Below are 25,281 nucleotides of genomic sequence, written 5' to 3'. Positions count from 1 at the left end.
AGGATTGCCAGCACCCACGAGAAGCCAGGAGAGATGCCTGGGCCAGATTCTTTCACAAAGCCTCCAGAAGGAACCAGCCCTTGATTTTGGACTTCTGACCTCCTGAGCTGGGAGAGAATAGAATTCTGTAGTTTTAAGCTACCCAGTCTTTGGTAATTTGTTCTATGAAATGAAGACACCATCCAGCTATGAGGAAAAACATAATGGTATGGGGGCATAAATAAACACGTTTTCTTGCAGACTGGGAGAGACAGAGTTGAGGTGAGGGGCTGGGGAGATGGGATTGCATGGTAAGAAGACTGGATTAATTCACTGGTTTGGAGTTGGTTGTAGGACAAAAGGTCTGCAAATCAGATAGTCCTGTGGGTTGGAGAGCCCTAAGGCAAATCTGGGCATGTGTTGAAGAGAAGCTTTTTCCCAGGAACCTTGCAGACTTCAGAGCCCAGAAAGGCACCAACTCTGGACCCCCCGACTGTTTGATCTCTGGCCATGAACTTTCCCCCAGTTCCTTCTTCTCTATTCATAGAGGGGGATCAAACCATCCTTAACCCTGGCACCACCCTGCATCTAAATGTTCAGTTTATATAATGATAGAAGTACTTATAAGATGCTTACCATTAGAAAAAAATTTTAAAGCCAGGAACATACTTTGGATCTATACTCAGTTATGTGATTTTGTTAATCCTTTGTTATTTAATAATATTTCAGTGTTTTTGTGGTTGTTTTGTGGTTTAGTCACTGCAGTACTATGACGTAGCTCTATTGAATGGTTCTTTCATGTTCCCAATTTTTTTCTCTTTTGCTGTGGAGTAATAGCTGGAACTCTATTCTTATCAGTGCTAGTTTCCTCTTTTTACTATAACAAATGACCACACACTAGGTGACTTAAAACAACACACATTTATTCTCTTTTATTTCTGGAGGGCAGATGTCTAAAATGACTCCTAGAGGCTAAAATCAAGTTGTTGGCCTGGCTTGATGATTCCAGGGGAGAATCATCCCTTGCCTCTTCCAGCTTCCATCCCTTGGCTTGTGGCCACATCCCTCCAATCTCTGCCTCCAGAATCACACCGCTTTCTCCTCTTCTGTGTCAGATTTTCCTCTTATACTTGCAATTACTTTTAGGGCTCACCCTGATAATTAGGGTATTCCCCCCATCCCACCATCCTTAAGTTAGTCACATCTGCAAGTCCCTTTGTCATATAAGAGAACCTTCACAGGTCCTGGGGATTAGGCTGTGGACATCTTTTTTGAATTTGTGTGTGTGGGGGTCATTATTCAGCCTGTCACAATCTCCCTGGCTATTTTCATACAATAAATTCCTCCAAGTGAAAATCTGGGCTGAAAATGCAATACTTAGACCGTGTGAAAAGTTTGGAGAAAGTGTTCAGTGCTAGGAGATTTAACTGGCATCCCTGTTGCTGTCCCTTTAAGAGCTTGTCTTCAGTTCTGTTGGGAGTCAGATTGAGGTGGGGAGGGGGAGGTTGTAGATTGAAATCCCCATTACAGGAATCTTTTAAAGTTAGCCTCTAGGAAGCTTGGGGCTAATGAGATAATTCCCATTAGGAGAGGAAGGAAATGAAGGTGGCCTGACATCCTTTCTGTCTCTAATTTATGTGATTCACTGAAACCTCCCCCTCTCCCTTCCCTGGGCCCCATCCTTGGGTTGTCCCTTTGAATTCTGGTTCCTCGGTCCATCCCGCTTTCTCCGCGTTCTCCCAGCCTGGGCTGTGGTTTCCAGCAAGTCCCAGCATGCTGGAGAACATGGGAAGGCCTGTCTTCCACCAAGACGAGGCATTAGGGCCCTTTTCTTGGCAGCTGTGCCCAAGAATCTGTTCTTTGCCTCTGTCTTCGCTTTTCCCAGAGCCTCGCCCCGGCTCCCCTCCCCTCCCGGGATGGGGCCTGGTGCCTGTGGGGCCAAAGAAAAGAGCAAAACCTTCGCCAGAGCACAGGCGGGCTCCAGGGGGCTGACAGGCCGAGTCTGCCAAGGTCTTGTTTGCTCCCTCTCCCCCAAACTTTTGAGGGAAGGGGAAGAGAGAGAGAAAGAGAGAGAACAAGATAGGATGTTCTCTTCCTGTTTTGCTCTGCTGCCTGCACTTTTGGTTAAGGTTCTCTGCAAACATGAAAATCCAGTTTAGTTCTTTAATTAGAAAAGTGTGAAATGGCCCAAAGTTCAGTGGTTTTGAAGTTCAGCTCAAACCCCGGAAACATCTCTGGAGGGCCGGAGAGAGAGAATCTCCCCTCAGCTGACAGCAGTTCCTGTGAGCTGTTGTCCATCTCGATTATTGGACAGCTTCTTTCTTGACGTGACCTGCTGGCGGCACTTCCCGGCACTCCTCCTCCACGCCCAGGGATGACCCCGGCCCTGGCCTCCACCGGGCTCCTTGCTTTTCCTCCTCTCTCCCTCCCCGAAGGAGGCCATATGGTGGAGTTCCGAGGCGGGGCCGAGGGCCAGAGTGGCGCCGGCCCCAGGGACCGTCCAGCAGCCCTGATGTGCCGTGTGGGTGGCCTGACCTCCCAGTGCCTCCCAGAGCCCAGCTGCAGCCTTGGGTAACAGCCTGACCCCACTGCCGAGGGTCGGTGCCGAACCTGGCTTCCCTGGGCACCCTGGGCACATGCGGCCTGCTGCCAGGCCGGGCCTGGCTGGGCTTGGGCAGCCAGAGGGAGCTCTGATAGGCATCATGTCCCATTGGGTTGGCTGAACCAGGCTCTTTGGGCTGCTGTGTCTCTAATGAGGGCGAAGTGGAGACAGGCAAACCAGGGGCTCGAGGAAGAGAGGCTACAAGTCTGAGAGATGAAAGAAACAGGGGAAGAGCTGAGTCGAAGAGCAGAGGACAAGTGTGCATTCCAAAGTTAAATCACAGCAAAGCTACCGTCCAGATTATTCTCAGCTGTTTGGAATAGGGTGTGGACGGCTCTTCACCCGCGGTGGCTTTGCTGCCTCGTATGTGAGGCACTCCGTGGGGGTGGGCTTTGTCACCTGAACACATCTGGCTTTATCACCTCCTCCCTGTGCTTGGGAACAAATTCTCAGATGCTTTTAGGGGCAGTTGAGGGAACATGGGAGGGGGACAGGTAAGGGTTAATCCAAATACAACAATCTTATGATTAAATAAGAAGTCACAGCAGCTGAGGATGAGTCTGGACTTCCCACACTTCTTAGGAATGGTCTATACCTGGGAAATAACTGTGGGAGCGGCTTGATGTCCGTCCTTCCTTCCTTGGGAATGTGCTATCTTTTTTTTTTTTTAATAGAGGTAGTGCTTTAGGGAAAAATAGTAATAATGCGACTTTACTATTTAACTCAGTGTGCATAACTCTGTGATAGAGTAAGCGCTTGTATTCCCATTTTTCAGACAAGCTAAGGAGAGTTGAGATAACTTGTCCAGGATCCCACAGCTAATAAAAGCTGCTCCAGGATTTGAGGCCTGAGCTGGTGTCACATCGTTAAGCTCAGGTGTCTGCAGTGACATCTGCTACCAGGAGTGTTTTCCCGTGGGTAGGAAAGAGTGTGGCTGGCCTCAGTGCCCCATCACTCCCACGTTTGAAAGATAATTAGCCTTTGCTGCCAGTGATACATTCATTCATTCATTCATTCATCCATCCATTCATTCATATGCCTCTTTGGTGCTGGACACTAAGCTTGATGTTATTAGTGCAAAGAAGGAAACTGAGGCTGGCACTGAAGGCCTACAGCTGGCTGAGGACGCACCCACACCTTGGAGCTGAGGAAAATCGGGGGGCCCAAAGCCTGCCAGAACCGAGTCCCCCAGTGCACATGCTGTCTCTCTCTCCTACATCAATGTGCAGTTGTCCTTGGTGACCGGGATCCAGGATCATGCAGGATCCTTGCTATGCCCGCCCTGCAGGTGGATTGGCCCCCTATGCGAGCTCCCGGTGCACACACCCCCCCCCCAGTAGGTGTCTCGGCGCCCTGGATCCTTACTGTTCCCACAGCACCAGGACTCTGGCCCAGCCCCCCCCATCTGTTGTTCATGGGCGTCCGATGAAGGGGAAGAGGAGGGCCTTGGGACTGGCTGTTGGGGCCCCTGAGGGACATATTGCAGGATGGGGACAGAAGGGAGTCTGGGCTGTGGTGCCTAGTATCTTTGAAGTCCATCTTTAGGAACAATCATGGGGCATAAATAAGGGATAGAGGGCGGCTGGTTCGGAAGGGTCTTTGATCTGCCTATAAGTTAATGCTTTTCAGCGTGAGAACCGCAAAGCGGCCCCGCCTGGGGCCACAGAGATAACAGGCTGGTGCAATCGCAAACCACTGGCCTCTTGATAATGCCGAGTTTTATTGAGGTCTGGTTTTTGTCCAATGGGAGCACACCCGGTGAGCATCAAAGCGAGCAGGCGTCACCTTGTGCAAAGAATCCTGGGCCCTCGGGGGGGGGGGTGTGTTGGGAAGGGTGCGTGTGTGGCTGTGTGTGCACAAGCCTGCCCATTGGCAATCACCTTCCTATAGATCAGGGGCCACCAGCCCCTGGAGGGCCTTGACGAGTGCTGAAGCCCATTCCCTTGTCTTGGGCTGGTCCAGCTCCTAAGATATCCCTGCAGGCGGTAGTTTAACATCTTGACTATAACATTACTTTTGTGTCATTTTGTCCTGACTCCAGGTCTCAAAGGTGGCTGGTGGAAGAAGTCTTTAAAGCAGAGATGAGGCGGGCAAGAAGGCAAGGGCTGAAAGCTTGTGCTGTGGGAATCTGAGACTTGTTCCTTTGCAATCTTTTGAGATACGTGGGGAAAAGTCCAGGGATGTGTGTGTCTCACCTATTGTAGAATAGTGGGGGAAATGGGGCGCGGGAGATGAAGAATAAAGGGAAGGCCTAAGGTTGTGTCTTTGCAATGAAATAGTTAATGGATGAACTGGTTGGGGTGTGATCTTGGGGGAAAGGTCCTCTTCCTGCTTGCCTGCAGGCTGTCCCTCTTTTATCTGGGCAGTCAGGATGCTGTGCAGCAAGGACTGGTCTCCAGAGACTGGAGCAGAGTAACACAACAGCACAGACAAAACATCTGGAAGCTTTTTGAGGTTTATTTTTCAATGCATTTGCAAGTCAGGACTTTGCACACGAGGTTTACAGGCTAGAGGGAACCCAGGGATTTTAGTCAAGTGGAAGAGATATTTTAACTTGGTACAGAAGGTGGGTCGAGCAGGGAAAGGAAGGTAGGAGTGTTAGAAATGGTCAATGCCAGGAGCAAAATCCTATATTCTTTGGTCAAACTGGCTGCAAACAGTAGCCTGTTAAATGGTCCTAGGAACAGAAAGGGTCATGGAAAAGGACCTGGGGTCCTTGCCCCTCGGTACCACTCGGATGGACCAACTGGATTTCTTCTACTTTGTCTCAATCAGTTGCATTAAGCAGACTAAAGAAGAGAAAGCAGAATCCCTGGGAAAGAAGGGAAACATACTGACCGACTCCATCCCTCTGTGTCTTCGCCTCCTCGAGACCCACTGGTAGTTGGCTTTTTCTATAAGACTTACAAACTCATAATACCCATTCCTTTGTCTTTCATTTGGGTAGCCAGGTGGTGCCGAAATGGGCAGGGGACAGGATTAATGTTGGGAAGCTGTTTCGTTCTGGTGCTGCAGTGACTTGGTTTCCCTAAGACTGTGAGAGCACTGTAAGCTTCCTTCTTGTCTCCCACCTCCCCCTCTTTCTTCTCCTCAACTCTTTCTTCTCTCTACCTTCTCCTTTTCTCCACCTTCCCTCTGCCTCCCCTTAATGACATTCTGGACTTAATGATTTTGGCCAAGGGAAATGAGGAGAAGCCCGGCTCAGCATTTTAGCAGGCCAGGCTGGGAATAGAATAAGGAGGGAAAAGACAGCCTCAGCTGCAGCACCAAGTTACAGAAGATTTAATCTTCTATTTGAAGGAGTCGGAGCATCAATCTATCAGCCTGTTCATTTCTCTCTGTTTGTGGCTGATTTCTCATTTAATTCCACCCCAGTTCAGTTACGGAGACCCCCGGCCAAGTTTATTTTCAGGGCTCCATTAAATACATGTGAAATCACCACTTGCTCAGAGTGGATTATTGGGAGATGATTCTGGTTTCAATGCCGGGGGCTTTACCAATTGGAAGGTAAAGGCTCCCTATCTCTAAATAAGCCCCACTGTCATATCACTGTCTTTATTAAGACAGGTCTTTTTGTGGGGTGAGCTCATGTTTATAGCACCTGTCGGAGCTGTCTCATTGTAGGCTGTGTTTATTAGGGGAGGAAACTGAGGCTTTGAGTGGTTATTCATAGGATAGACTGGAAGGGTGCAACCTGTTCTTATGGGAAATGAGGTGACACAGCCGCTAGGAATTCCTTCCCATCTAGTCACCCCACTTGGAAGCTGGGACATTCATTCCCACGTCTGCCCCGGTCACTCTCATTACAGCCTCTGCTTGGGAACGTCCCGAGTCCTTTCCATACGCAGGTGCAGAGGGCAGGTGTGCTGCTTCCATCATCCAGCATGGAGCAAGCAGGGGCTCTTCTGTGCCTGCTCACCCTCGGCAGGTTCTTAACATCCACTGTACACTGGAATCACCTGGGGAACTTTACAAACTATTGATGCATTGCTTCCACCCTCAGAAGTTCTGATCAGCCAGGCTGGGGTGAGGCCTAGGATTTGGAATTTTAAAAGGCTTCCCAGTTGATTTTAATATGCCACCGAGATTAAGAACTACTACCCAGCTCCCCTCCCTGACATTTTTGGCTGAGGTATTTCTGAGTGTCATGGCTGATAACAACTCACATTTGACGGGTACGGTCCAAGGTTGCTGCTAAACATCCTGTAATGTGCGAGATAGTCCTGCCCCCTCAACCAAAAATTACCCATCCCAAAATGTCAAACAGTTGAGAAAACTTGTTCTAGAACAGTGGTTCTCACGCTTGAGTGTACCTCAGAATCACCTGAAGAGCTTGTTAAAACACAAATTGCTCGGCTCCACACCCAGAGTTTTTGATTCAGTAAGTCTGGGGTGGGGCCTGAGAATTTGCATTTCTAGCAAGTCCCATCTGTTGGTCCAGAGGTCATACTTTGAGCACCATTGCTCTAGAATGACTCTGAATCTTCCTTCCTTGGTGATTTACTGCATCAGTTATGATTGCTAGAAAACTCTAAAACGGTGACTTAACTAAGACAGGAGAAAATTTTTCTCACACATTACGGATATTCAGAGGAAGGCCATCCAAGACCAGTGCAGCAGCTCTGCAGGCATCAGAGACCCAGGTTCCATCTTCTTGTTAGACCATCTTAGTGCAGGACTTCCATTTCCAAGGGCCCCTCATAGTCCAAAGTAGCTGCTGGAGCGCCAGCCTTCAAGTCTTTATTTCAATAAAAACTGGGCTCCTTCCAGGGCCTTTTGAGCAATCTCTCTGGACATCCCACAACCCACCTGCTTCCATATTAGTCACATGGCTTCATTTAGCTGCAGGGGAGGCCAGAATATGCTTTCTTTTTATTCTAGGCTGCAGTGTGTCAGCCAAAAGCAAGAGTTTTGTTACTTAGTAGAAAGGGGAGACTAGCTGATGGAGTAGGCAACTGACAGTTTCTGCCCCATAGGTACATGTCTAATCCTTCCTAATAGTTATGGTTTATTTGGCATGCACCGTGTGCCAGGTGCTTTTCTGCATTGTCTCATTTAATCCTAAGAGCTTCGCAAGGTGGATAATAATATTATCTCTATTTTGCAGATGTTGAAATTGAGACTTTCAGGGATTAAGCCAGCTGCCCAAGGCACAGTCAGCAAATGGTATAACTTGAGAACCCTCTTCCAAGCCCCGCCTAGTTCTTGCCTCAGTTGCTCTCACACATCTTCTCCTCCTGATGCAGAAAGATATCTGCTAGACCTTTCCTGCTAAGCCGAGTTCCAGGCCACCCGTTCGGACTAGCCCCATTCCATTGTGACCCACATCTGGCTGTGATGCCCTCTTCTGTAGATCTGTGGGGAAATAGAGACCTAACGTGCCCAGGCTTGACACAATATTAATTTCTTATTGCTGCCCTAATAAGTGATCACAAATTTAGTAGCTTAAAAGAACACAAATTGATTCTTTTACAGTTCTGGAGGGCAGAAGTCCAGAATCCCTTTCACTGGGCTGAAGTCCAGGTGTCGGCTGGGCTGCTGCCTTCTGGAGGCTCTAGAAGAGAAGTATTTCCATGCCTTGTCTCACTTCTGGAGGCCGCCTGCTTTCCTTGGCTCATGACCGGTTCCTTGCACCACTCTATCCCCTTGCTACTTACTATCATCATCACTCTTCTGTGTCAGGTCTCCTCTCCGCCCTCCTAGGAGGACACTTGCGATTACACTGGGCCCTCCTGGATAATCCAGGATAACCGTCCATCGTGACCTCCTTAGCCTAATCCCATCTTCAGGGTCTCACGGAATTAAGTCCTGGATCTCTTCGGGGCCATTATTCCACCTACTACTTGCTCAGGTCCCTGTCCTGACTTCCCCTCTTTGCCCCCAGCTTTTCTTCTGTGGCTGCTCCAGGTAGAGGTCAGTTCACCTCTATCCCTGAAATGTTAAATGAGGTCACAGACCAGGTCGGAAAAGGCAGTGTGCTGAGATACTGGCCTAATGGGCCCTGTGGCCGCAGCAGCCGGGAGGAGCCCTGCCCCGAGGTGGCTGTGTCCCCTCAGCCAGAGGGACTCAATGTGCGGAACGATGACCAGTGCAGAAGCATAGACAGCAGAAGTGGCGGTTGTGGGGCAAGATTCATAAACCCCCTGTGCTGTGTGTTTCTAGGGAACCACTCTGCTCTCTGACCCCCCGCAGCCTTTCCCCGGGCTCCCAGAGGCAAGCCTTAACCAAACGCCAGTGCCGGTGGGGAGTGGGGGCTGAGATAGCTGCACGGGCTAGTTCTGTCCTGCCCCGGGTTCCCCTCATCTCTTCCCTCGTCTTTTCACCGCCTCTCTCTGCTGGGAGGAGAGTCTGGGGTGTTGGATGCTTTACTTTTTTATTTTATTTTGCGAATGCCTCACAACATTCCCCACCCTCTGTGTTTGATGTCCCACTGCCAAGTGCGTGCTGTTGCCGGGCAACAAGGAGGAAGTCCCTGTGTGATTCACCCGGTGGCTGCCAATAACCTGCCAGCTGCGTGCATCTCCCCCGGGGGGGAAAAGACTTCTCATGGCCTTCCCTGAGACGGCGCAGGGGGCTGTGCCCAGGAGGGGAAGGAACCCAGAGCAAGGCTAGCACAGCCGTGGGTCTGTTTTGGGTGTTTTCAGGCCCAAAAGCAAAACCAATACACACCCAGGGCCACACCTGGGGCATGTACCCCTGCTCTCCTTGCTGGCCACTGCCGGCCGTGCCCTGCAGGCCCGAGCGCAGCCGGCTCTGCGTATTGGCTGGCCTTTGTCATTTTTCTTTAAGGAGACTTTAACACGGACTCTCCCTCCTTCCTGTTCTGCAGAGGGTCGCCTTCAGCCCTCTTTCCCCCAGTCTTCTTCGGGCCCTCCCTTGACATCTCTCCTGCCTGACAATCAGCACCCCTGGCTCTGGATTTTGTGGCATCTGTGCACATTCCCACCCTGGGTAGAGGCGACGTCCACAGAAGGAGACAACCCTCACACCAGGTGGAGCTGGACCCTCCTGGGTCTGTCGAGAGACTGACCTGTGGCCTGTTGGTTTCCAGAAGGCCTCTGGAGGCTAATCCTTGGTGCTTTCCCCACTGGATACTGCTGCCCTTGGCTCATGAGCGCTTAGGGGTGCCCTCACTCAGTACCTCTCACCTTTCCCGTGGCCACCCAGTGCAGCATTTGGCCTGTCTTGGTTATTTCTGACCCCCTCCGGCCTTTCTGGACCGTTCTGTATCCACAGCCTCTAATCTGACAAGGTACCTGGGGATCCCTCTCTTTGCAGCTGTTCAAGTTATTCCTTGTGAGTTATAGTGATGTCTAGAACCCAAGACCCAGAGAGCAGCTTTCTTCTTAAGGTCCAAAGTAAATGGATCTGTGTCTGTGAAGAGACCTCCTACTTGCGTTGTTGGAACTAACTGACTAAGAAAAGGAGACTACCTTGAGGACATTTAGTGGAACTAAGTATATTTGGTACCCAAAGAGGAGGGTTTGTATGAGGTTGTCAGGAAGGAAGGAAAATATGATAAGTTCAAGTGTATCTTAATTGATCTGCTATCGTCACTGGGGAAAAGGAACACTGTATTCCCATCTCCACCAAATGACCATTATCTGCTCTAGATATTTTCCTTATTGGTTGTTAAGGAACTTGTAAAAGCAGAAAGAGGCTCCAGATACAGTGTACACTAGGATTAGAGGACAGACCCTGTCATCGCATGCTGAGAATATACCATCGCATGCGTCTCTATACCTCCATTTTCTCATCTGTAAAGTGGGCCGTTTAACACCTTCTCCTCCCCATTACAGTGTCTCACAGAGATAATAGGGAGGGTGCTGAAAAATGGAATTTTCTGCTGCTTTCGGGGCCGACTGTATTCACTTAAAAAATCAGTTGTGGGTCTGGTGGTGGGATAGGAGGGCTCACAGCGATGACTCAGTGTGTGGAGAGGTCCATGGGAGGTGTAAATAGACCTTTTTCTTTTCTTATTTTTGTTAATAATGAAAGAACTGTTTAGCATAATATATGTCCTGTTTGGTACATGAACTAAAGACAGTAAACTGAGGCTCACCTCTGAAGACATCTGTTGAAAGAGAAGAAGCCAGAATCTAACTCTTGTGCTGCTTTTTTTTTTTTTTTTTCTGTCAACAGGCCTGGAAAGGCGAACCAGCTGAAGAATGCCCCTCCTCGCCCAAACTTTCCACCAGGAAGTTTAGCAAAGCCGATACACACCACCAGGATCCCCGGAAATAACCTGGCTAAGGTTGGGCCACCTCTTAAGAAGGACTTTGGATTTGATTGAGAACTTTTATTTTGGAGAATAAAGAAACTACTAGAATTGAAAGAGGATTTGTGGGAAAACGAAGACCCCGCACTGAGGAATGGTCCATGTGTTGACCTGCATAAGTACTGGAAATGAATGACATTGGAGAAGACGCCATTTCTCCAGTTGTCCTTCTTCCTTGTGGAAAACATTTCCCCTACTGCTGCCTGCTTGTAAGATTCTGCCCAGCTCCCCAGGAACCAGAGGACTTAGGGCCACACCCTTTCTCGCCCCCCACCTTCCATGTTGTTTGCTGTGCCTTTGGACTTAACCATTCTTCTTGTTTGCTCCGTTATCTTCCAGCTGGATATGAGGGTGAATAGTTAACTACACTTCAGGCAAATAGGATCTTAATTTTTGTCCCAGTGCCTCCTAAAGAGACCAGTGTTTATGCATTGCTAAGCAAGAAGCCATGGAACAGCTAGCCCTTCTCATTTATTTGAGACTGGGCCCTGTGGGTTCCAGAGTGATGTGTGAATCATCATGAAAGTTCTTCTCCATCTGGTGGAGAAGGTTTCAGCAGGGGGAGTTAGGTCACAAAGACCAATGTTCTTCATGTTCAACTTTCTTTGTTGGGATCAAGCACAAATGTGCATCTGGAAGGGCAAAAAATGAACACTGTTGTTGAATTCAACTGCCTTCCATGATCTTCTTCTCTCAGGTGGCAGTTGGAGCTCATGCCCGATCATGGTGCTTTGTTACGGACTATGGAGCTAGTAGGGTTGCTGGTGTCTCTCAAGGATTCCCTTGCCCAGTGTGTGCTGATGACACACACACCTGACAACAATTTGGCCCCCCCCCCCCCAAAAAAAAAAGATGAGGTCCTTTTGTTCTTTTTACTCTGTAGCTGCTGTATGCAAGGCTGGAAACACTTCCCAGATATCTACCATGGTTCAATCTTGTCCAAAACTCAGCACCAAAGATGTTTGTAACTTTCTTGTTTCCAGAATTAATGGTTGCCTTCATTTTTAAAAGAATTAAAGCTAGACATGTTTAGCGTCCCTGTACTGTATATGGTGTGTTTGTATGGCCATCCAATGATGTTGGTGTCTTCTAAGTGAAACAGTGGAGTCCTTCTTGGAATATTAGGTTCACCACAAAATGATTGAGGAGAACCCCTTGAGGATGTTGAATGCTAATGAAATGCCAAGATTGTTTGTGAGGCTTTCACCCTCTTCTTGAAATGCAGTCACAATCCAATTAGTTCAATTCCTTAATGTTTCATGAAGCAGAGACACACTTATACTACTTCAGTAAGTGTTGGCTTATTCCATAGTTCCACAGTTCCAGTGGAAGTAAAGTAGACAAGAAAGAGCCCAGCAGATTCCCAGCTACGTCTTTTCAAAAAGCCAAAAGTCATTCAAGATACCCAATAGCTCTAGATGGTTTCCAGGGATAACAGGAGCTATCATGTCGTAGGCATCTTTATCCTCCACTCAGAAGCAGGATCCACCGACTCTAGAATTCTGCTTTTGTGGTGAGTGAGGGTGACCAGCATTCCTGGTTTGCCTCAGGACTGAAGGGAAACCTTTCAATACTTTCATGGGCTTTCAGAGCTAAAACCAGCACAGGCCCTGGGCAAACTGGGACAGCTGGTCACCTGACAAGGTGACTGACTCAGTGATGCTGCCTCTGCTTCTAAATTTATGTGCTGTGGACAACTGATGCTCCTGATTGGTTTGGCCAGTTGCCTTTCAGAGCTTGAGTGACCAGCCACTTCATTGGCCACTGGGTCGCCTATAGATGGATGCTGTTGGATCAGGCACCAATTCTTGCTCAAATCTGTTGTCTGCAATGTGGAAAGATTGCATGGTTCCAAATAAAAACCTGGGCATAAAGAACCAGTTTGGACCATTTCCTATAGAAGATTTCTGTGACCAGTGGGCATGGCAGGCATTGAAGGCACCAGCGTTTCCTCTCCAATCCAGTCCTAGTTATGCAGGTGAAACTAACCTTCTTATTAATGAATGAACAATACAATTAAGAAACAAAATCAGTCACAGCCATTGGGAACAGTAGAAAACAGATTCTGACAACCATGGGAGTACGTATGCGTGTGTGTGTGTGTGTGTGTGTGTGTATGCGTGGACACACACTACATTGAATAATAAGCCAAAAAAAAACTTCTGCATCTTTGCTAGATGGAAGCTAAGGGCTAAAATGTTGGGGACAGTGCAGTCTGGAGAGCTAAAGGAGTTGGCTGGAGGACTTCCTGAAATTCCTTTGAACTCCAGGATCCTTTAAAATATCAAGGGCGTGTCAAGTGGACCTAAATATGTACTTTCTCTTTAAAGCCTACTAGATAACCTTTGAGTTCAACACAGATAGCATTGAATGGGACCTCCAAGCTCCTTCCTACCTTTCCAGACACTGGCTTTAATCTGGGATGGAAGTGAAACTCAGTGGTGGCAGTAGGGGATGGAGGAGGGGATTGTCCTGCCAGCCCAATTTCCACCATTCATGACAAGTAAGAACAATCTGAAGGCAAATTACAGGTTCCTTTGCAGGTTAGTCAAAGCCAGGCTTTCCGGATCACATGCTATCCTGAAGTTGTTGCTGCTTGTCAGGGGATTCAGCTTCCATCTTTTCTGCTGAAAAACCGCTGTGACCTTCTGCAGTTCTGGAACAGTCTGTCAGCTAATCCTGCTCATCTTTCATGGCATGGCCACAGGGAGGTAATTACGGGCTAATGTGGAAATGAGCATGTGAGCATCTATCCTCTCATTTCTCATGTGTAGGAATTAGAACACTCATGCACCTCCGTCTTTGCCCCTGGCCTGACCCCCACTCCCTTCGCTGCCAATGGATGCATGCTAGCCCAGCTCCTTGGCTGCCATTTTTCTTTTTCAAAAGATTAACGTAACTTCAGATGTTCACTTCATGTCCTGCATATGCTTTTTGGTTTCAAAAGTCTTGCTGCTATGCCAAAGGCCGCCATCCTCAATCTCTCTCCCATTTCTTATCTTTTCATCCCCAAAGAATACAGTGTAGAGGCATCTAAAAAGCATCACTCTCGTCTGGGTCCACCTCTGACTAAGGCAGACATTCCCTTTCAAAATTCTGACGAGTGATGGTTCCACCTTGAGGAAGGCTGCTGTTTAGGCAGAGTGCAAGAGGACGTGGAATACTATTCAAACTGATGGGGAAGCAATAGAATTTTTTTTCTTGTGAAAAATATTTCTGATTTTGTAATTAGTAAATTGTATGAGATTGCATTGCTTTGGGTCAGGTACATGCTCTCATTTCACACAGAACAGTGCCTTTTAAAAATGATAAGCAAATTAAAGAACAGCAACCCAACAACCTCTGTCCCCCTTCTTAGGGGGAAAATGCCTTTCAATATAGCCTCCGAATTTGCCTGGCTGATTTTAATTAGTATAGTATGAGCTGCTGGACATTTCTCCTGAGAAGGTAACCTTGCAAAGAAACATTTCTGTAGGTACAGGCTCTAAGGAAAGATTTCAAAATGGATCAGAGATTTTTTTTTGTTTGAAGGTTAGGGTTAGAATAAGATAAAGTTTGAGGAAACCAAGAGGGTACCCTTTTTTTCTATTAAGAACTGCTGAAAAGATTGAACAATAAGATGAAACTGAAGCAAAGCCTTAAGTCCATTGCCTTTGAATGCTCTGGTGAGTCGCCACAATTAAAGAAACACCTTTGTACTTGCCACAATGCACAAGTGAAGCCTAATGGTTCTCTCCTTGTTTCTGGGTAGTTTGGTCTCCTACGCTCAAAGATAGAACCATTGAGGGCAGAGACTGTGCCTCTCCATTGCTTGTGTCTGCTTCCATAGCTCAGAGTTCCTACCTGCATCCTAGTCCTGCAATCAATACCCGCTTACTGATAATAAAATTAGTGAGAAGCCCCATCTCCGCCCTGCCATGATTATTCTTTTAAAATTTTTTCTTGAAAAAAATCTTCACACACATACTTTCTATACATGGTGAACAATCAGTGGCTCACCATATCATCACGTAGTTGTGTATTCATCATCATGGTCATTTTTCAGAACATTTGCATCACTCCAGAAAAAGAAATAAAAAGAAAAAACTCATGCGTATCATATGCCTTATGCCTCACTCTCATTGACCACTAGTATTTCCGTCTACCTGATACATTTTAATCATTGTTCCCTCTATGTTTTTCCATACCCCTTACTGCTCCCCTTCATTGATCACTAATATTTCAATCTGCTCAATTTGTTTTAACCTTTGTTCCTGTTATTACTTATTTATTTTTAATCTATATTTTTTTACTCATCTGTCTATACCGTAGATGAAAGGAACATCAGACACAAAATTTTCACGAGTGCATAGCAATAGAATTTTAAAGGGCAGTTCACGCGTGGGCTGCCAGGTGGCCAAGGATGTCAATTGCTTAATGAGATTTTGAGCCAAATGTGTGCTACCCCTCATCCATATATATCAGCCCTAGGTTTTAGGAGTCAGGTAGTGTGTGCCCTGTATTAGTAAAAAGCACAGGATGGGAAGACCAGGAGACCTGCCTGTTTTGTCTCAACAAGTCCCTCATCACAGTTCCTTTCATGTCAAATGAGGGCATTAGGCCACATAATCTCTGAAGCTCCCTGAGTAGCCCCTCCCCAAACTTTTTTCCCCCCCAAACTTCCCTGTGAGATTTTTCCATGTTATTGAAACTTGATCTATAGGAAATCTTTTATCCTCTTCATATGGTCCTGGAACTCTATGAGAAAAAGCATAGTTACGTTGATTGGAAGAGAAGAGGTTCTGATGGTAAAGTAAGTTCCTCTTCTAAGGAAAATGTGGTTGAAAAGGCATAAGGACAATCTTGGAACTGGTCATGTGCAAGTCACTCAAGTCTTTCCTCCGGGTCTCAGTTTTCTCATCTGTACAGTGGGAGAGGGAGGGGAACTTGAAGGTCTTGCTGATGCTCTCAGGTGCCATGTCCCCGGTTCTAGGCCTCACCTAACCCAGCTGGTGTCTGACCCCTTCTCCAACCAGTTCTTCTGCCCTTGGCCTTTGGCTGCCCGAGTTGAAAACAGGACTTTCCCGGGAAGTCCATTACCGAAGAATACTTCAAAGCTGTTTGCACTCGTTGTCGGTTGTGCTGAGCATGAGTTTGTTGAGGGAAAAGGCAAATAGACATGCAGACGGATGGCAGAGGGTGTGGAAGGGGGACTGCTATTTACCCGGGGTAACTGGGCGGGAATGAAAAAACCCTGCCTGCAGTTCTGACTAATAAATAAAAACGGGGAGGTCTGCGTGGCTCAAACGGTAGGGGATTTATTAGTTTGCTTAGTGAAAGGCAAATATTAAGTCTCGGGCTGACTCGTCTTGGGACCTGTCCCCTGGCTTTTGTGGGCCGTCGGTGCTGGTCGCTGTGTACCCGGGGTTATCGCGTTGTGTCAGGGTTTTGAAAAAAATTATTTTCCGTCTCTTCCTCTTCCTTCTCCTCTATGCCCCCTGCCTCCTGCCATTTCTGATAACTTGGGTCTGGGTTTTGGAGGGGGGAGGAGGGCAGGGCCTGGAGAACTTGTTGTTCTGCCCATAAGTTCAAGTCTCTGACTGGCCTGGGAACAGACATTGCCTGTGATTGGGGTCCCAGTGGTCCTTAAGGGGACACCCCGCCCTCTGCCCTGAATTCTGACTTTACCCCCAGACTGTAAGGCAAAAGCCTGTCCCTCACTTAAGCTAAAAATTAGCATTGGTACAGGCTGAAAAAAAGATACAGATACCCAACAGTGATTTTGGGGGTCAGCCTGACCCCAAAGGATGAACTGCTGAAGGTGGAGCTGTGAGTGCTGCTTAGAGCAGGACCAGAGCTCTGCCACTGTCCATGGAGTGGAAGGTCAGGACCAGAACGGCTAGAAAGCCACCCTGTCCACCCAGTGTCCAGCAAGGAGCTGCAATGGAACTAGAAGGCGCATTCTTTACCCTTTGTCTTAAACCTCCCCGGTACAGCGAGTCTCTTTTGAAGCACTGCAGTTCTTCCCTGCACGGGTTCCCAGGGCTGTGCCTGCTAATCACCACAGCGGGGAGCAGTAAAACGGGGTGCAGGCTGCAGTAAATTGGGGCACAGGGCTCCCCATCTGACTCCACGTCTGCCCCTGGTAACCGTCCGTGAAGGGTGCAACTTCCTGGTCTGTCCGGAATATTCCTCACCCACTACTCATTCAGCCAAGACTTAGGAATGCACTAGAATTGCTTAATGAATCGAGTTCCTTTCACATTACAATGGTGATTCTTGGTTGAATTCAACACATTTTTCAGCCCTTTGGCAATTTTTTGTGTCAGGGTCTCGTTTTGAAAGATAGGTTCTGGGCCCCTTGGCTGCTGAAATGTTACTGATCCTTCAAGTTTCATCTCAAATGCGAACTTCTCTAGGAAGTCCTCCTGGATTTCTCCTTCCCTCAGAACCACTTGTGGCATCTTCCTCATATATTGTTTTGAAGCATCTAGCATAGGCTAGGTACTCAACAAGCTTCGGTTCTTCCTTAACCATAGTATTTTGGCACCTCCTTTACTATGCTCATACTGAATAGTTTCAACTATCTCCTCCCAACACACTCCCTCTCTTCCTCTCTACATTCCATAAGAGCAGGAAGGAACTTGGGTCTTCCCTTACTCACTGAAACTCATCCTTCAAGTTCCTAAATGTCAGGATCACATGGTACCCACCATGATTAACGTCTCACCTACTCCCGCATTTCATCCTCAGAAAACCAAGATATATAGGGTTGAATTTATTTGATCAAGTCTTTTATGTAAATGCTTGGATTCAAGGGATTCAAGCTCAGGTTTTTAATGGCCTCAAATTCAAAACTCTAGAAGTTGGAGCATGGTAGGTTTTACAAGGTAGATACACAAAAGAGGGATTGAATCAACTCATCCTGTTACTGGGGGTATCATCAAATCTGCCTGTTCTTCACTTGCCCCCTCTTAATCAATAAATGTTCTCTGAACAGTGGGGAAATTTCTATTTGTTTGTCGATTGATTGGTTTCTCTGCAGAAACTCTTTTTAAAACAGATTGTGTCTTGTTTTTGCCAGTTGTGTGAGAACACCTTTCTTTTTTAAGGTGGGAAAAGGAAATTTAAGCTCAAAAAGGTCAAGTAAAAATTCCTAAAGAATTTCACAGACCTTAATAAGGAGAAATACATTTAAAAAGGCACAAGCAAATCCACAAAAAACCTACGACTACGATGCATGAGACTGTCCCTGTTCTCAAGGTCTCAGTCACCTTCTGCTTAGACAAGACCAGCAGGTGTAAAACTATCAAACACGTTTGCCAGCCCGTGTTTAGTATCACTGGAGCCTCTGAGTGTGTCATACCTGGATAGTATGAATTTATCCTGCCTGTAATGGACAGGAATGTGGGATACCAGTGAGCAGATCCCATGTCACTGCTAGGATGAACCCAGGTCCAAGGGCTTAGAGACAAAAGTCAAAGGGAGTGGGGACTCTGCTTAGAAGCAATCAGGCCCAGAAAGAGAAAATTCTGTTCTCGTTTGCTCTCTGATTTGCTTCTTCGACTATGGGGAGGAGCATATACAGATGGAGAGAGGATCTATCAGAAGGGTAGGTAAACGTTTCACCTTTTTAGGGAAGAGAAGTGATGAAAAGATCATGCCCTTCTTTCCTCATAATTGCAGGTAGAATCAGAGTTTGGACCAAGCGGTTGTCATCTGCAGCCTGTGACCACCAGGAATAGTTTCAGACATGAGATGGTATATGACATCTAACCAAGAAAAGCAGACAGGTCAGAAATTATAAAGTACGATATTTTACAGTGCTTTGCGGTTTTAAAGCACTTTGCAAAGCCTCTCGTTTGAATCTCTTGACAACCCTGTGAAGTACTGAGACCGCATTTTTATAGATGAGGAACCGAGGTTGTGAGAGGGGGTGTTAGGGGCTTGCCATAGAGCACACCCTAGGAGGCTCCGCTTTCTTTATGCTATGGCCATTTCAGGAGGGACCCGAATATATGTAATATGTAAACAGTATTAGTCACAGTAGGCTGCTGAAACAAAACACCCCCAAGTCTCAGTGGCTTTGTCTAGTATATGCTAACGTAGAGTGTGAGTTGGCACTGGCGGTGGGTAGGAGACCCTTTTCCATGCAGAAATTTAGGCACTGAGGCTTTTTTTCTCTTAGGATGCACCCACTCTCAGGGCTCCCTTCTCTTCTGCAGCAAATAGGGAGCACAGAGAGGGGGCATGGTCGCATTTGACTGCCTTGGCCTGCAAGAGCCACCCATCCTGTCCGTTCATGTTCCATTGGCATTGGCAGGAACTGGTCACAAGGCTCCATGTGGATGTGGGAGGGCTGGGAAATGTGCTCGGCTCTCAGCCCAGGAAGAGAGGCAGAACACGGATGTTGGCGAACCCTGGCAGATTTCTGCCACATAAACTAAATCCTGGCTATGAGTTTCATGGTGCAGCAACTCAGTCTTCCTCACGGCAGCCATCGAGGCCCATCAAGCCCGGCCTTCTGGAGGCCCGTTGTCCCAGGCCTGGGTATTGGGACCGAGGGTTGGTCTGCTGCGGGTGTCAGAGGTTGGAGAACTCCTGCCCGGGCTGGGTGGCTCTCCCAGAGGGCAGGATAGAGCAATGGGGGGAGAGCACGGGCTGGGGCACGAGACAGCCTTGGCCTGAAACACTCTGCTGACCTCTAGCTCTGTGACCTTCAGTGATCTTTAGCCTCATGGTGGCCCAGTTTCCTTAATGTTGAACTGCCTCCTAAGATTGCCACAAGGTTTAAATGAGCTATTATGGGGGCAGCACTTAGTGCCAGGAGCACGGACATGGGTGCTCTTAGCTTTCTGCTCTGGACGTGGGGCTGTATGGACCCATCCACCATAGCTTTTGGCTCAGATAATCTCTGTGCCTGGGTGGAAAGGGGAGACTTCAAATGTGGACTTTGGCCATGACGTCTGTGCTGTCCTGTGTGATACAGGGCTACTGATTCTCTATGGCTGCGGGTTGTCTTTTGTTTTTATTTTTGTTTTTGTTTGTTGTTGTTGTGATATCTTTTTTATTATTTTTAAATTTTTATTGATATATATTATATAGTCACATACCATGTAATCATCCAAAGTGCCCAATCAGTGGTTCACAATATCATCATATAGCTGTGCATTTATCATCACAGTCGACTTTTTTTTCTTTTTTGTGAAAAATAACACATACACCAAAAAGCAATACATTTCAAAGCAATCGCAACAATTAGTTGTACAACAGATTTCAGAGTTTGGTATGGGTTACAATTCCACAATTTTAGGTTTTTACTTTTAGCTGCTCTGAGGTAGTAGAGACTAAAAGGAATATCGATATATAATGATTCAGCAATCAAACTCATTTGTTAAGCCCTACCTTCTCTGTTTAACTCCACCATCACCCTTGATGATGGTCTTTCTCCCACTCTTTAGGGGTATTTGGGCTATGCCCATTTTAACTTTTTCATGTTGGAAGGGGCTGTAGATAATATAGAATAGAGAGATGGAACTAACTGATGTTCTGGAAAGACTGGCCCCTCTGCATTTCAGGATTTATCTGGTCCAAAGACCCATCTGGAGCTTGTATGTTTCTGGAAAGTTACCCTAGTGTATGGAACCTTTGCAGAATCTTATACATTGCCCTCGGTGTTCTTTAGGATTGGCTGGAATGGTTTTGGTTGGGGGTTGGCAAGTTATGATAGTAGCGGTGTGTAACTGAAGCTTGCAGTTAAGAGTGACCTCCAGAGTAGCCTCTCGGCTCTATTTGAACTCTCCCAGCCACTGATACCTTATTAGTTACACTCCTTCCCCCCCTCTTGGTCAGGATGGCGTTGTCGATCTCTTCAGGGTGTTTTGTTTAGTGTTCAGGACAGGCGCCAACGAAGCCTGGACAGGAGCCCTCAGAGCCCCTTCTCTCCTTCCAGGGTGTCCTCAGCTCCATAGTGGCCTCGTCTGACTCAGACATCAGCAAACATTCTCTCCCAAAGGCCAGATTCTCTCCAGAATCTGCCAGTTCCGGCCTCTGACTAAGGAAGCCCTACAGAATATGCAACAGGGTGAATCCTTTGGGTATTTGGAGCCTTTTCTGTTGCCTCCTCTTCTGGAGGAGAAATTAGAGGAGAGCCTATTTCCAGGGCCCCACATGCCAACCTGCCTTGTTGCCGTTCCTGCTCCCAGTTCAAATCATAGCCTTCCCGCAGACTGCAAACCCTCCTGCCCCTCGCTCAGACCCCCTGGCCTGAGCACAAGTTCTCGTCACCATCAGTTCTCAGTGCCCTGGGCTACGGGCACCAGCTCTTTCTGTTCCGTCCTTGGCTCCTCTGGAGAATGGAAAGCCGGTCTGTTTACAGGATGCAGGGCCAGGAGAGCATTAAAAAATAAGGAGCAAATAAAATGTTGTAAACAAATTTCCTTTCCAACAACGAGCACTCCTTCTCCTGTCCTCCAACATGTACCATTTTTCTCATGTGTTTGGATAAACTTTCATCCTGGGCAATTACCATTGCCAGGGTGGGGCCTGCTCATTTCCGTTGGTTATTTATTTTGATTTTGATCATTCCTCTCCCTCCTGAGCCCTACACATCTCATCGTGGAGAAAACGGTCCCCATCAGAGCATGGGGAGTAGCCCTTTGCTCTTTGCTACTCTTCCCTTTTCCTTCTCCTTCCCCTTTTCCTCCCAGCACCCCTTCACCCTCTGATTTTGCTTTACAGTATTGACATGGTGGACATTCGCCCGGGCTGGAAGCTGGACAACCAGTGGCATTGGTTGAGTGAGAAGGAAGGAGGTGAAGCAGGGGAGAGAAGGTTTCAAATAAAAACTGGGGCCGATAAAAACGGGGTGCATGCATGTGGATGGCCTCTTCTCCGTGAGCCCTTCAGCCTGCCTCCCCCTCCAGAATTTTTGCATGAGGCGAGAGCCACTGAGCTCACGTTTCCTGACCCCAGCAGGTAGCATATTGTAAAACAGTTCATCTGGAGGGGAAAAATACCTTGTTTCAGCGTTTTAACTCTTTTGCTATGAACCAGACTAGAGAGAAAGGGGATGTAAGGGAACTGCCTTTTCCCTAGCTCAGAAATGCATGTGACTGGAGGGCGTTGGGGAATCAAACTTTGAATAACTGTTATTCTGGTTTATAAATGCACTGTGTTATTAAGGACCCCTAGTTGCACATTTTAAGCCATTCCTCTACCCCCTTATTTCCCTCCACCCTCCATTTTCCTTTAGCGCGTGGAAAGGGAGGGCCGGGCATCCAAGGCTGACAGTAATAAGAGCTGGTCATTTTCACTTTCTATTTAAAATGAATCTCACTTACTAAACTCCTTGCCTTTGCCTAGTTGGGGGAATCGACATCCTCGGAGGTGCCGAATTCAGAGAGGCTGTGATGGGCAGAGTGGAATTGACTCATTGTCAAGTCATGGAGCCAGTTTGGCTTCAGATTCCTTAAGACTGTACTCAGTGGGGGTGGAAGGAAGTGGTTTGGGGTCAGGGTGGGGCCTGCTACACCACCCGACGTCCTCACGAGTCCCCAGCTGCCCTCCTTCAAGGCTGCCACCCCTGCACCCATATCCCAAAGGCCTTCTAGAGCTGTCGAGAGCTGACGACACTCGGTACCCGCTCTACCTGGTTAATGCAGCGAAGAAGGAACCTGGCACATCTCCCCGTTGGGGTATGCAGGATGTTAGGGGTTGAATTGTGTCCCCGAAAAAGATATGTTCAACTCTTAATCCCTGGTCCCATGAATGGGGCAGTACTTGGAAATAAAGTCTTTGCAGGTACAATTCATTAACATGAGGTCACACCGGAGTAGACTGGGCCCTAATTCAGGATGACTGGTGTCTTTATAAGAAGAGAGAGACTTGGATGCAGGAGAAGGCCATGTGAAGACAGAAGCAAAGACTGGGGTGATGCAGCCACAAGCCACAAACTCCCAGGATTACTGGCAAACACCTGAAGCTAAAAAGAGGCAAGGAAGGAGCCTCCCGACGGGTTGCAGAGGGAGTAGGACCCTGCTACAGGTTGCAGAGGGAGCAGACTCCCCATCCCCAGAGACGTGAGATAATGAATCCCTGCTGCTTTGAGGCACCCGGTTTGTTGTGCTGTGTCACAGAAGCCCTGGGAGAACCATACCTGGGGCTTCTCCATAGCCGTGCCTTCTGAGGGCCGGAGAAAATGATTCTCATTCCAGAGACTGTGAGGACCTTCTTAATAAAACCTGGTTGACATTTGGGGTGATCCCTGATGTGCCTGTTAAAGAGCAAAGCACACAGAACTGTGTGTTGTGCCCAGATCCAAAAATGGGCTGCCGGCTCTGTGCCTGGTGGGAACGAGCTTGAGGCGGACTTATTCAGAAGCAAGGAGGAATTCCTAAGGACTCAGCCCCAGTCTGGTGCTCAGGCCTTCTCGGGGGTCATGAGAGACTTTAACAAGAAAACTGTCCTTCAACAATCTGAAGCAGTGAGGGAGAGAGTGTGAACCGCGGTCTTGGGAATACTGGGTGAGGTTCAGGTGGGTTAACTCAGCCACCCACTATCACTCGGCAGGTAGATGGGGAGCCTTTGAGTCCCCACTTAGATTAGGGTCCACTAGATGTTTCCAGGGGCAGGTGTGGGGCTACGGGGCCAGAGGAGGCATCTGGGGAGAGAAGGAGGGAGGCGGGATCCAGCCCAAGCAAAGTGCTGCAGAAGCAAAATGCGTTTGCGGTAGCTTAGTGCCGGCGTCAGGCTCGGGTGCTCCCAGTGAAGAATGGTTTGAATAAGAGGCGCTGGGGGTGGCCCAGCCACCGTGTGGGGCACTGAGCTCTCTGGGGAGGGGACGGCTTCATCCGGGCTGCGGCCCCGTGTTCAGTTCCGCTCTATTTAGAACACTCTTTGTGGAAAGCAGATTGCTGCGGAGGAAAGCACCAGGCCAGCCAAAGAAGCCAATTCTTCCCTGGGCTTCTGAATTTGGGGGTGTGAGGAGTTGGGGGCTGGGCAGGATGGGTGGGCCTAGTAACTTCCTCTTCACTTCCATCTCTCCCCTGCCCATCGCCCTTCCCCTCTAGCCCAGAAACCTGACTTTGGGCAAATTTCCTCAGGCAGGACTGAATGGGGGCCTGCTTGAAGCATCTGACAGCTATTTTCACTTGTGCAACTGGAGATAGGCAAGTCAGATTTTTAATTCTGTGAGTCCACATGAACTTCTCACTACATTAAGCGCCCTTTGCGGTAGTTTCCCAGGGCCACTATAGCAAACTTCCGCAACCTGGGTGGCTTAAAATGACAGGAATTCATTCTCTCACCTAGAAGTCTGAAATTAAGGTACAGGCAGGGGCATGCTCCCTCAGGAAGCTCTAGGAAGGAGCCTTCTCTGCCCCTTGCTACTTCTGGTGGTGGCCAGCAGTCCTGGGCTTGTAGCATGCCCATGTCTCTGTGCTCAAATTTAAAAATCTCTTTTTATAGGGACAGCAGTCAGATTGGCCTTAGGGCCCACTCTAATTCAGTATGAGCTCGTCTAAACTTGATTACATCTGCAATGATCCAAATAAGGTCACTTTCACAGGTATTGACTAGGCAGAATTTGGGGAGTCATATTAGGGTTCTTCAGAGAAACAGCACTATCATTAATATATGTAAATTAAGAGATTTATTTTAGGAATTTTCTCACATGACCAGAGAGATTGATAGTCTGAATTCCATAAAGCAGGCCACAAGTTGGAAACGCCAATGAAGGTAAAGTTGAGTTCTCCTGAAGAAGCTGGCTGGCTACAGTAGAGTCAGAAATTCTTTCTAACTTCTGAAATCCTCAGTGCTGACTTTAAGACCTACACATGATTGGATAAGGAGAGTTTCCTCATTGCTGAGGGCAAGTTCCTTTGTTGATTGTAGATGCAATCAACCATAGATGCAATTAATTGACTAGAGTTACAACTCCCTCTTATGAAATATCCTCACGATAACAATCAGGATACTGCTTGCTTGACCAAACAAGTAGACACGATAACCTCACCAAGTTGACATGTGAAATTAACTGTCACAAAGGGATACTCTTCAACCCCGTACACCCCCCTCTGCAGGGTGTGTGGCTGAGTTGGCCTTGTGACACAGGTTGCCTCAGTGCCCAACAGCATATATGATTTTCTTCTGGAAATGTATATGCCCTGGATTAAAGGTGTTTCTCTCTGATTCCCCAACATTTTAGTGGTTGTCAGCAGTGAAGGCAGCATGTGAGAGTTGATGCTTTGCTTAAAGGACTTGGATAATCTCCGCCTTCCTTCACCCAAAAGAAAGCTTTATATAAAATAGATCAGACCACTGCAATTTAGTAATCCGAGTGGATTGTGGGTGGCCAAGGGATTTTTGAAAACAACCTGTTTAATAACACTTCTCAAATGCCCTTGCTCTCTCTTTAGCCCCTGTCTTGCAAGAGATACTTAGT

At 47.7% G+C, this 25,281-nt stretch overlaps 1 long non-coding RNA gene across 2 annotated transcripts in view; it reads left to right on the top strand.

Moving 5' to 3' along the window:
* Positions 1–11,896, top strand: part of LOC143687077 (uncharacterized) — a 147,529-nt gene extending 135,633 nt beyond the window's left edge. For both annotated transcript variants that reach the window (XR_013177404.1, XR_013177405.1), the window contains exon 3: positions 10,724–11,896. This is a non-coding gene — a long non-coding RNA (uncharacterized LOC143687077). The remainder of the gene's footprint in view (positions 1–10,723) is intronic.
* The last annotated feature ends 13,385 nt before the right edge of the window (positions 11,897–25,281 follow it).

This window comes from Tamandua tetradactyla, chromosome 6 (genome assembly GCF_023851605.1).
Source record: "Tamandua tetradactyla isolate mTamTet1 chromosome 6, mTamTet1.pri, whole genome shotgun sequence".
NCBI classification, from domain to species: domain Eukaryota; kingdom Metazoa; phylum Chordata; class Mammalia; order Pilosa; family Myrmecophagidae; genus Tamandua; species Tamandua tetradactyla.
Note: the sequence above shows the minus strand (reverse complement) of the source record. Positions and strands in the feature narration are given on the sequence as shown.